The following is an 11,591-nucleotide window of genomic DNA, read 5'->3' as shown; positions in this document are numbered from 1 at the left end:
CTGTTTCAATATGCTAATTGTAAGCATAAAAACTCACCTGTGGAGCTCATATAGCATGTTCTTACATTGCTTAGTTAATTGTTTCCGTTTTTCAAAATAAAAAACTAAAATAAACCTAAAAACAGTCAAACATTAAGAGTGTAGGCAAAACAGTGATACTATTAACAGTAATGATTACTTTAAAATATGTGTGGACCAAATTATATCCTGATGAGCATTACAAAATTTTTTTTATCAACATGTGATATTATGAGTATTACATAATATTTATTGTACATTTGCTAAATTATTCAAAATCACACAGTTCAAAGTTACACTTTCAGGTAGTAATGCCTTTAAGATGTCATACATTGTCAGATTAGAATAATACATTAAATAATATATTTGGATAATATCAAGAAAGAATTTGAATTGCTGCTGAATTGTAATATTCAACAGTCGGCTATTCATACTGTACATACGGTTTAAGGTAACAAACTCACTACTTTTAAACTTTTAGAAAAAAATCGTTCTTTTTCAGTCTGAACTGTCTGTCTCTTTCTTGAATGTCTTGATTTCTCAGCAAAGATGCAAAGAGGTGCTGGTAACTTCCTGTGTGTGTGTGTGTGAGGAGCTTCCCAATCCCACCAGCACAGAAGAAGCAGATGGTAACAGCGTCCTCTGTGCCGGTCGGGCCGGGGAGCTCCTCATCCTCCTGAGCGGTGGGTGAAGAGGGTGGTGTTGAGGGTTGGGGTGGAGGGGCAGGAGCTGGGGGGGTTTTAATTGTACTCATTGGGTCTTCACACAGTGCGTGGTGCCTCGAAGCAAACGGGGATGCTGAGAGTGGTTCAGTGGGATGCCGGGGTGCAGAGGCTTCCTGGGATGATTGCTTGGTTGACGTCCACTCTCAGCCGCTCCAGGAACACCAAAAAACACAGAGAGTCCTGTTATATGAAATAGAAAAACAAGTAACGAATCATTTTGGATAGCTACATAGCTGAATTTGGCCTCCAAAACTGGAATGATATAAACAAGAAGATTTCTATAAGAAATATAATCGACATAGCCTATAGTTAACTTTAGCCGATCCCCACGATATGTCACTACATCTATCTTTGTAGGTTTAGTGAAGGGATTACTTACTTAATCGACTGAAAGAAAGGGGACCACCGCTCTTCGGCTGGTCCTGTAGTCGTCCATCCTTTCATTTGGCCCGGAGGAACACATCTTCTCTGTCGTCATGGAAATCCTGGATGTAGAGTCTCAGTCTTCCACGTCATTGCTTCTTGTGGGCAGTGTGAAGTCTGAAGTCTGAGGGGGGAAGAGAGATGATTTATCATCATTGAATTTTTAAATTAGCGATCAGAATTTCCGGAGACTTTCATCAAAGTTACCTACTTTACCTCGGTCTGTTACAGCCAGCAATCCCTTAGTAAAGAAAACATAAAAATAAAACAGAGAGACTTAAAAAAAGGTGATGATAAGATTCGCTGGAGACTTTTGTTTAATGTAAGTAATTATTACCTTACCTCTGTCTGTTGTCTGCCACCTACCCCTAACTAATTAAAACAAGATGAGTCTTTGAGTTACAGCTGAGTATTACCTTACTGGTACAGACATCTACATCTCATAAAGAAAACACATAACAGCATAAGAGAGTGAGCAATTGCTATTAAACTATTAAATAATGTTGTCATTAATTGTTAACTTACTTCTGGCACACGCATCTACAGCTTAGCTGAAAAAAAATACAAGCATGGTAGCTTGCTGCTATCGGTTAGTTAGAGTGTGTGTGTGAATAGGTGAGAGGGAGACACACTGGACAGTGCTTTGGATTGAAGCACTATCTAAAAGCAGTTCATTTAGGCCTGTCCTATACATACTATTAAAGGGATCTATTATTCAAAAGAAAAATCAATATAAAAAAGACAGGCACGAAACACATCTGGTGCAAGGTGCTACCTAAATCTTCGCCATCCCCGCCAGACGCGTGGGAAGGTTACCTGAATCTTCGCCATCCCCGCCAGACGCGTGGGAAGGTTACCTAAATCTTCGCCATCCCCGCCAGACGCGTGGGAGGTTACCTAAATCTTCGCCATCCCCGCCAGACGCGTGGGAGGTTACCTAAGTCTTCGCCATCCCCGCCAGACGCGTGGGAGGTTACCTAAATCTTCGCCATCCCCGCCAGACGCGTGGGAGGTTACCTAAATCTTCGCCATCCCCGCCAGACGCGTGGGAGGTTACCTAAGTCTTCGCCAACCCAGTCAGATGTGTTGGAAGGTGACCTGGGCCTTTGCCAACCCCACCAGATTCTTGGGGTTAGTGGTCCTAATCAGAGTCGCTGTCATTAGGCCATCTTTGGTACTCATATGGACCTGGCCAGTGTCTTCTGTTTGTGGAGGAGCTGAGGCCTGAAGTTGAGGGTGCCGAGTCCTTGTAGTTTTCTTCACAGTTCCACCTCTGCCTCTTCGCACTTACCTGCTCTGTGCAGCCCTCCTCCCTGCTCCTTTTTGTGGAGGAGCTGAGGCCTGAAGTTGAAGAGACTGTCTCCTCTGTCCTTTGAGAAACTGCCGGTAGACCGTCTTCAGGTTGTTCCACTTGCGGCCCAGGAAGCTCCTGATGGTGAGCAGGTACCCGTGGGTGACTGCCAATCAGCAGCTGAGGAACAGCAACAGGATCGGGATCGCCAACAGGACCGGCGACAGGAGCGGCAGCAGGAACAGGACGAATCACTTGTCGCCATACCCGCAAAAGTCTTCTGGTGGGAACACCTGGATGTCATCATCATCATCATCCTCAGACATGGAGTCATACCCAGAATCTTCGCTCTCAGAGAAGTCCTCCTCATCATCATCATCCTCATCATCATCCTCATCATCCTCATCACTGTCTTCATCCTCTTCCTCCTCGTCTTCCTCAAGCTCGTTCTCATCCTCAGAGGAGAGTGCGTGATTGCCCTCCCCCCCCCCCAATAACAACCTCAATCTCACCTACCTCTTCCTCATCAGAAGAGATGTAGATTGGATCACTTTGACCTTCGTTGTCGAGAATCCTGATGACTTCAGGGAGGCCGCCTGCTGCAGGACGTTCAACGATGTAGTTTACACCACCTGAGGGGAAAATGTTAAAGCACCTCAAAACCTGATTTCAAATTTTACATTTCTCTCGTAACACTAAATATTTGGGATTAAATAAGCAACAATCCAAGTATAAGTTCATAAAAATACGATCTACCTAAATACTTACTACGACTGTACTGCGTGTATAACTAACACAAGAGGCCCTTTTAACAGTAATATCAAATATTGTGCCCTTCTGCCTCAGATATTTTTAACAGAATGAAAATAATTTCATGCTGCATTCACAGGCATGTAGTGGTACCCTTTGTTTACTTAGTCACTTAGAAAATTGTTTTTGCACCAAACAATTATAAGGACTTGTTTTTTGGGGACAAAACTCTCAATGGTTTGCAATAAGCTGCGAAAATTGATTGAATATGCATTGTACTACTTGCGTCATTACGCACAGCGAACCACAGGTACATTTAATTAAATCAGGTACAACCAACAACAGGGATTCTCCAAGATAATCCCGTGCGCAGGATTTCAGCTGCATGACAGACAGCCCTATTCTCCCCCAAAAATCCCAACATGTCAAGTAGGCTAAAAGCTGTGTGACAATTCAACACAACAGCTCAGACATCGTCCACTTCATCTAATTAACTAGTGACGAGCGCAGCGTTTTTCCCAAAGTTGAACATTTTTCAACTCTCGGCGACCGGAAAAAAACGCTCAGAGCTCAGCGCGAAAATACGCCCAGCGCCTCCTCACGCTCCTGGCGTTTTTACCAGCCAGGAAAAACGCGGCGCTCCCATTGCAATGAATTGGAAAAAATACGCTGGCTTCAGAAAAAAACGCTTTGGTGGCCCTTAAGCTTCGACAATTAAAACAAACCAACCCAGGGTCCCAGACAGAGGAACGTGCCCACGTTTGATTACTACTGTGCGTTCTGACGTTCGGAGCCAACGCGTCCATCGTCTCCATGGTGCACAAGAAAAACTTGTGTTTTGGCATTTTATGAAATTTGGCCCCGTTGCCATATTTTCCCTATAACCTTTATATTTTCGATGCTAAAATTAAAAAATATGATGCCCCCAAACGAAAATAACTGTTTTAAAATCACTACACTAATCGTTATTACTTTCCACACCTTTCCCGGGAAATTTGATACATACTGTCTAAATAACAGCTAATTTTACATTAAATCCGTGTTTTCCCAACAGGCCTAACGTGGAGTGAACTGTCCACCTTTAAATTCAAAAAGTTACACAGCTTTCTGAAGCTTTATAAAGTTTCATGGGAATGAATAAATTAATCTGTCAAAAGTAAAAATGATCAAATAAAAGTTATGTTACCTGCAGGGTAATTACCCAACACAGGGGCGGCTCCCATCAGCAGGTGTCCCTCGGTGATCTGGGCCATTTTAAAGCTCTGCGGAGTTTATCCAATAGTTTGAAAAGTTTTTAAACAACCTTTTCTCAGTAGATTCTTTTTCAAGTGTATCAGTCTCCCACAATTATCTTTCACAGTTTGGGTTGGCAAGAGGTCAACTCCTGGGCAAGTCCAAGTGCAAAGTGAGAGATCGGAATGGTCTGCAGCCCTAATCCATGACCTCTGGGTCATCGTTTCTATGACATTTTCAATGTATTTATATTCATATTTTTTGTTTGTTTTCCTTTCATTACAATAGGCTAACTTACATGTTATTGTATGTTGCAATATGCTGTTATTGTTTTTATGTACCTGATACAACCAGCTCCAGAAATGCTAATTTCAATACACCTACTGTGAATTTGAAAATGAACAGTTGAGAGAGAGAAAGTGTACAGAGTTTAATGGACAGATATGAGAGGGGTATTTTTCATCTGTCAAATTATTCAATTTCAATTTCAATTTTCAATTTCAATTTTCTATTTCAATTTATTTATATAGCGCCAAATCACAACAACAGTTATCTCACAGCGCTTTTCATAAAAGAGCAGGTATAGACCGTACTCTATGATGCTATTTACAGAAGCCCAACAGTTCCCACCAAGAGCAAGCACTAGGCGACAGACGCAAGGAAAAACTTCCTTTTAAGAGGCAGAAAGCTCGAGCAGAACCATGGCTCAGGGTGGGCGGCCATCTGCCTCGACCGGTTGGGGTGAAGGAGAGAGAGGGAGAGAGAGAGCGAGAGCGAGAGAGGGCAGGAGAGGAACAGAGAGAAAAAGAGAGGGATGGAAGGAGAGAGAGAGGGGAGGGAGGCAGCCTACACAATATACACACAGAGGTACAGACAGTAAAGGTGATGTTGCTATAGACTAAATGAAAAATGGTACAGATATTTATAGTAGTGTTAATGGTAACAGTCGTAATGTTAATGATTATAATAACAATAATAATAATAGGACTAGTAACAATAGTTGTTGTAGCTGAGGGTGTCGAGCAGGAATACGGGGGCAGCAGGTGACCACAGATCCAGACTCCACAGCTCCAGAGCCAGAAAACCTGCAGGAGGTGATAGGAGGAGAGAGGAGAGGGACGAGAAAGCACAAGACTACCGGAACATGCAATAATGGGATGAAGTTGCATACAGAGGGAGAGAAAGTAGAGGAGAGAGGAGCTCAGTGCATCATAGGACATCCCCCGGCAGTCTAGGCCTATAGCAGCATAACTAAGGGATGGTTCAGGACTCACCTGAGCCAGCCCTAACTATAAGCTTTATCAAAGAGGAAAGTCTTAAGCCTACTCTTAAATGTGGAGATGGTGTCTGCCTCCTGAACCCAAACTGGAACCTGGTTCCACAGGAGAGGAGCTTGATAGCTGATATATTCCTTTAAAATAATTTACAAATATTTGTTAAAATACTCTTAAATAATTAAAACCACTAAATAAACCAAATTGATCTTCAATGCATTTTTCATCACATAAATACATACTGTCTGACCATAATGTAAATTAGATATGTTTCTTCACAAGTCTTTAAATGTCTTAACAAACATTTGCATATCAGAGAGCTCATTTCCCCCCTCATTATATTAATAGCGAGCACTTGACATACAATTGATAAAATAATATAAAATAATTTAAAATGCTAATTAATTAAGAAATTAGTTAATTAGAAAGACTTAAATATGTAATCACTGAATAAAAAAGTAACAGTAACACTTGCTGGAGACTTTTCTTGCTGGAGACTTAGGCTACACCTAACTATTCAGAGGCATCGCACAAAAATCTGGGCCCTATACATTAGCATCCTCTAAGGGCCTCTCCCAGCATCCACGGCTATTTGTTCTAGGATCTTTGTGGGCCCTTCTCACATGAGGGCCCTGTTTACTCAATCCCATTGTCCGTCCCCAGTCCAACAACCCTGTAACTAATAAAACATGATGAGCAAAACAAACAGTCTTGGAGTCTTTTTCTGGTATAGACATCTAGAAATAGTTAAAGGAGACCTATTATGAGTTTTTGCAACCAGCAGCACCAGACGTGACCATATTTGGACGAGACAGTGGAGCAAACGGCCGTGTGTGGAGCTAGCTAGCTTGCTTAGCTAGGTGCATCTGTAACTCACGTTAACTGTCATTTTAACAGGGCAGATAACTTTGTCTAGAGGACAACAGTCTTAAACTAAATGTACTCATCGGAGAAAGTGAACAGCCAACTCCTAATAAGCTTTTCAACGGCGCTGGTTAAATTTACACAGAGCCGTGGGTACGAGTCACTCTAGCCTGATTGAGGGGTCGCCATGGTAACGACTTGTCCAGCAACAACAACAACCTGGTAACATGCTTCAGGTCTTGGCCAATCAGAAGACAGTGGGCTTTGAGAGGAGCATGTTGAGAGAGCAGCTTGTTTCAGACAGAGGCTGAAATGAAGGCCTACATAAAGAGTCAGTATAAGAAAACAACTTTGAATCATGCAAAGCTGCTATACAGGCATCACAGAACTTCAATATAGGACTGGAAAAGCAGAATAATAGGTCTCCTTTAACTTACCTCTGGTAGACGCATCTAGAGCTTATAGCTAAAAACATACTAGTTTGGTAGGTTGCTGCTATGGGTGTGTCTGGATCGGTGAGAGAGAGACACATTGGAAAGTGCTTTGGATTTAAGCACTACTCTGCGGTTCATTTAGGTGTGTCCTATACATTACTATTAAAGGGTTTGCCAATCGACCCGTGGGAAGTTTACCTGAGGCCTCTCCAATCCCGCCAAACGTGTGGGAAGTTTACGTGTAGGAAGTTTACCTGAGGCCTCGCCAACCCCGGCAGACGCGTGTGAGGGTGATTAGGGCTATTAGTCCTAACCAGAGTTGCTGTTATCAAGTCACCTTGGGTAGGCCTACTCATGTGGACCTGAGCTCAGTGTCCCCCTCTGGGCTTCAAAATCATTTTGATGGTACACTGACTTGTAGTAGGGAGAATGGCGTCTCTGTCCTTGCCACTCTGGGCCCAGAGCGACTGGTATTGGCAACATTCACCATCGCATGGACTCTTTCAAATCACTTATCAAAACCCACCTTTAGACTAGCTTTTAACCTCAAATAATGCTTTATTGCACCTGCTGCTGTTTGTTATTTATATGGTCGTCGCTATGCCCATATGTTTTTACCTACTGTTCGTATATTTTGCTATTTATGTTTTTATCTGTTTTATAAATGTACAGAACTTCTGGTTTTACTGTAAAGTGTCTTGAAAAGCACTATAGAAATAAAATGTATTATTATTATTATTGTTATTATTATTATTACAGACAGGACATCTATCGAGAGAATGATGCAATGCTTTGCGGCACTACATCTCACACAAACACATCTTCAGCAAGCTATAAGAAGAAGCAATAAGTATAATGTACATATAAGCTCTTTGGAAGAAGCTAGCTCGGTATTCTCAGTATGGATATCATGGCAGAGGCTGCAAAAAGAACGAAGAGGACGTTGTTGAGGAAGCGTGGAAGAGAAAAAGAGAGGGTAAAAGACTGAAAACAGGTTTAGCTGCAAGCTATAAATAAATATAAATAAAGTAGATGTTAGCAAACTTAGATCACACACTTGGACACTGATGACATTAGCTACTGTAAGTGCTCTCATGTCATTTGCTGTCCAGCTTTGTTGGCTAGCTTGCAACCCAAGTTTCAAGCAACAGCAGAAGCGAATAGACAGAAAAGGACGTTGACGGAAGAAACTAAGAACAGAAAAAGAGAGTGACCAAGCTAGAGGCTCCCAGAAGTTGGCAAGAGCTCCATGAAATAAAAGACTGCAAGACAGGATACGAGCTGGCCTTTCTGTTTGACTAGTTTGTAATATTGCTATGTCTTGTGTTGTCGCACTTGCTGGATGTTTGGCTGTGGTAGCAAAGTTGTTGACTTGCTAGCTTTTTAATGTAATGTAATCATTACAAATGCATGTGTACAGCTCTCCTTATGACAACAGTGAATTACACTCTTGGTACGGGCGCCAAACCGCACAAAAACAAAAACAAATTGTTGCTTAAATGACTTTTTCACGGCCCTAAGCTATTGGAGAATGTAATAGTAATGAATGGCACAACAACTTGGTCGGACTCTATGGCTCTACTTTTTTTTGAGATGTTGAGAATTATTTAGTGGCATGCCATACAAAACCTGAAAGATCTGAAACATGTCCTTATGTGCTCCATTCCCCTGGTGATTAAGGGAGGAAAATAAATTAAAGAACAGCATATGGGAGTGCAGACGTTTATATTCTTTCTCCTGTTTTAGGTTATATTGTGCCCACAGGCCGTAACTGATGTATTCGCAGAATCCCTGGAGAACCACCCATTCCAATAAAGACAAGAATAATTGCAGCACTGAACCCAACAATGTGGAACTATCTATTTACAATTAAATGCTTAAATACATCTAGGTTGACAAATGTAGACAGACAGGGCTCAACAGTGGCTTTACTTTTTAAGGACACCAAGCTGCTTGTGCTCTACTACTGCTCTATAGAGTATACTGACAAATGTTATTATCGTATGGTATGCCAACTGTTCAGCAGCATACAGAAGCTCACAGTCTGTTCAGAGAGACACATTTCCAACAAACATTTCCTGTACAGTTGGTACACAATGCACCACTAACACAGCTGTAAATTGCTGTCAAGTCATTTACTGTGTAAAGTTTCAACAAGGCACTCATTTGTTCTGCAACTTTTTGTAGATTAATTTATACACTTGTACCCATCAAAGGGTACCTCCCATCGAGGATAAAAATCTGGATACTGATACAATTTGGCACAGTCACTCCAAAGAAGAAAAATGGTCTGACTTCCTACTGTATGTGCCCAAGGCTTCTGCTCCCTCCCCTCACTACAGGGGAGTACAAACATTGACCTTAAATAGGCTAGCTGGTTTAGAGAGGAAACCCAGAAAGCACAGGAATCAGGAATCTGCAGACTCATTTGCACAAATAGATGCTGATGTGAGACTATAACTCAACCCAATCAGGTTCAGTGAGGGGGAAGAAAACTTCACGGTTGTATTTGCCCAGATGGGAAGACTGTGTCTTCTTTGGCAGAGGATGATAAGACGGTGGGCAGCAAAAACACAGGCTGCAACAAAACTAACCCTTTCACATCTAATTTGGTCTGAGCAATCACGGTCGCTACAGACAGCCAGACACCTGCATGGTTTCGACGTGGTGCATTCGTGCCTGAACAGCTCTTATACTAGCCTTCAAAAACCAAGAGCTGAAGCCACCCTGCCTACTAATACATACCATATGCCAGTGTGTTCTCTGCTCAGCACTCAGTCTCAGGCGGCTCAAATTCAATTCTAGACAACAAAACTGACACCTCTGCTTTGTCGTGCTGCCTCTGCCGTGGGTATAACAACTGTTTCAGGGATTTATTCCATATTCTCTGAGAACAGCCTGGAACTAATCTTTGAGTGTATTTACTTCTCTGCTCCACCAGGTGGAGCCAGAATAAACCATCAGGGCCTTGATAATGTTACTCAGTCTCCTCAAGCGCTGTCACGTCATCTCAGAAGTCCCTTTTAAGCATGGGATCTGTAACACTGATGGCCTTTACCACTTAAATAGGCTAATTTGCAGTATTTCACAGTTCATTAAACAGGTTTTATTTCTTTGTGCATTAGATATGCTATGTTATACTGCAGGGCTGTGTTAAGAGGGGTGAACAGGATGTGCACATAACAGCTCTAATAATAGTAATCCACTGTACGTGCGGTTTGGTGTTTAGAACCATAAAACTATGGCTTCAATGTGCAGGAACAATCCAAGTTCATCAAATGTTATCATTAAGCAATTCCCTTAGAAACATTCATAAAAGCTTATATAACTGTTCAGGTCATACTCATTCCTGAATACAGTCTGTTGGGACCAGCATCTGGAAAAAAAATCATTTTTATTGACATTATAAGGCTTTGCAGGCTCAGTGTCAGATAAAGTATACTGTACAATCCGCTGCTGCTCTTTACTACTTGTATAGAACAATGTCGAATGATCAGATTTCATTACACATGAAGTGACACATGAACATCCAACTTTTCCTTAAAAAAAACAGAGGCACGGGTCATATACTGAGCTCAGCTGCTTAAAGTGATTTGTTTCCAGAGGGTCACAAACCTACAGAGGCAAATATATCATCTATGTCATCGTGGATGTTACAGTCAGTGGTCTGAGATGTCGCCTTGTACGTAGTCCAGTTTCTTTGGCCGTCCCCCGACAGTCCAGACACCGATGACGCAGCCCTTTTCCTTTGCCTTTCAGCCGTTTCTTTTTGACACCAGTTCGTGCTGCTGAAGACTTAAAGCGACTCCTGAGTGACTGAAAACGAGTTCTCCGGTGAGCATGTCTCCTCCTAGGAGAACGACAGGTTCTTGGCACTGACCCTCGAGGAAATAAAGCCCAGCAAGCTTCCCGTCTGAAGGTCCGCAACTTCCTCTGGACACTGGGGATGAAGTCAAATTATATAAACATTAGCAGTAGAAGAAACTGTGTCAGAAAATACTAATGAGTGTAGTTTTACATCAGCAATGCCAATAGTGGCCACTTTATTAGCTGTGCCTGTATAGCTAGTTCATGGCTAGTGCTGGACTGCACTACATCCAGAGGAGTCTGAGATATTCTCCCCCCCCTCACGGGAGGACAAAAAATTTGAAACACCTCTCAACATAATGTAGTCAAATACAACACCACATTTAACTAAGACCTCAGTCATAAACATAACTTTACGCATTTCAGACAATGTCACCAAAAACTGAACATTATCAACTCTGTAAAATGTAGGATTTATGGCAGAGCTGTTGTATTGACTTGCATTGGATTGCACAGCTGTACCTAACAAAGTGGCCACTGAGTTTATATTCTGCAGCGTTGCTCTTACTTGTAACCTGCTGCCTCTAGGCATTTCATCCGTTGGCACTTTAAACGCAGGAAGGCTAAGAGGCGTTTTTTCCGTTTCCCTCTTCTGGGCTTTGCACCATAGGATCATTTCTTCTAGACGCGACGCCATGTCTGTGAAAGTCAGCCTCTTTCACTTGCTTCTTGAACTTTTGCTCCGTTAGCCTTGTGCGCTTCCCGTGGGAGG

General features: G+C 42.2%; 1 long non-coding RNA gene across 1 annotated transcript; it reads right to left on the bottom strand.

The window, feature by feature from the left end:
• Positions 1-10,451: 10,451 nt before the first annotated feature.
• On the bottom strand, positions 10,452-11,517 carry LOC119887996. The gene is made up of 2 exons (XR_005441837.1): positions 11,388-11,517; positions 10,452-10,952 (listed from the first exon to the last, which is right to left on the bottom strand). It is a non-coding gene; the product is annotated as an uncharacterized LOC119887996 (long non-coding RNA).
• Positions 11,518-11,591: the final 74 nt, after the last annotated feature.

Source organism: Micropterus salmoides, unplaced genomic scaffold, assembly GCF_014851395.1.
Source record: "Micropterus salmoides isolate LMB-PRFRI ecotype aquatic unplaced genomic scaffold, ASM1485139v1 Ms_hic_scaffold_4635, whole genome shotgun sequence".
Lineage (NCBI taxonomy): Eukaryota > Metazoa > Chordata > Actinopteri > Centrarchiformes > Centrarchidae > Micropterus > Micropterus salmoides.
The sequence above is the reverse complement of the archived record's forward strand: the minus strand, read 5'-3'. Positions and strand labels throughout refer to the sequence as shown.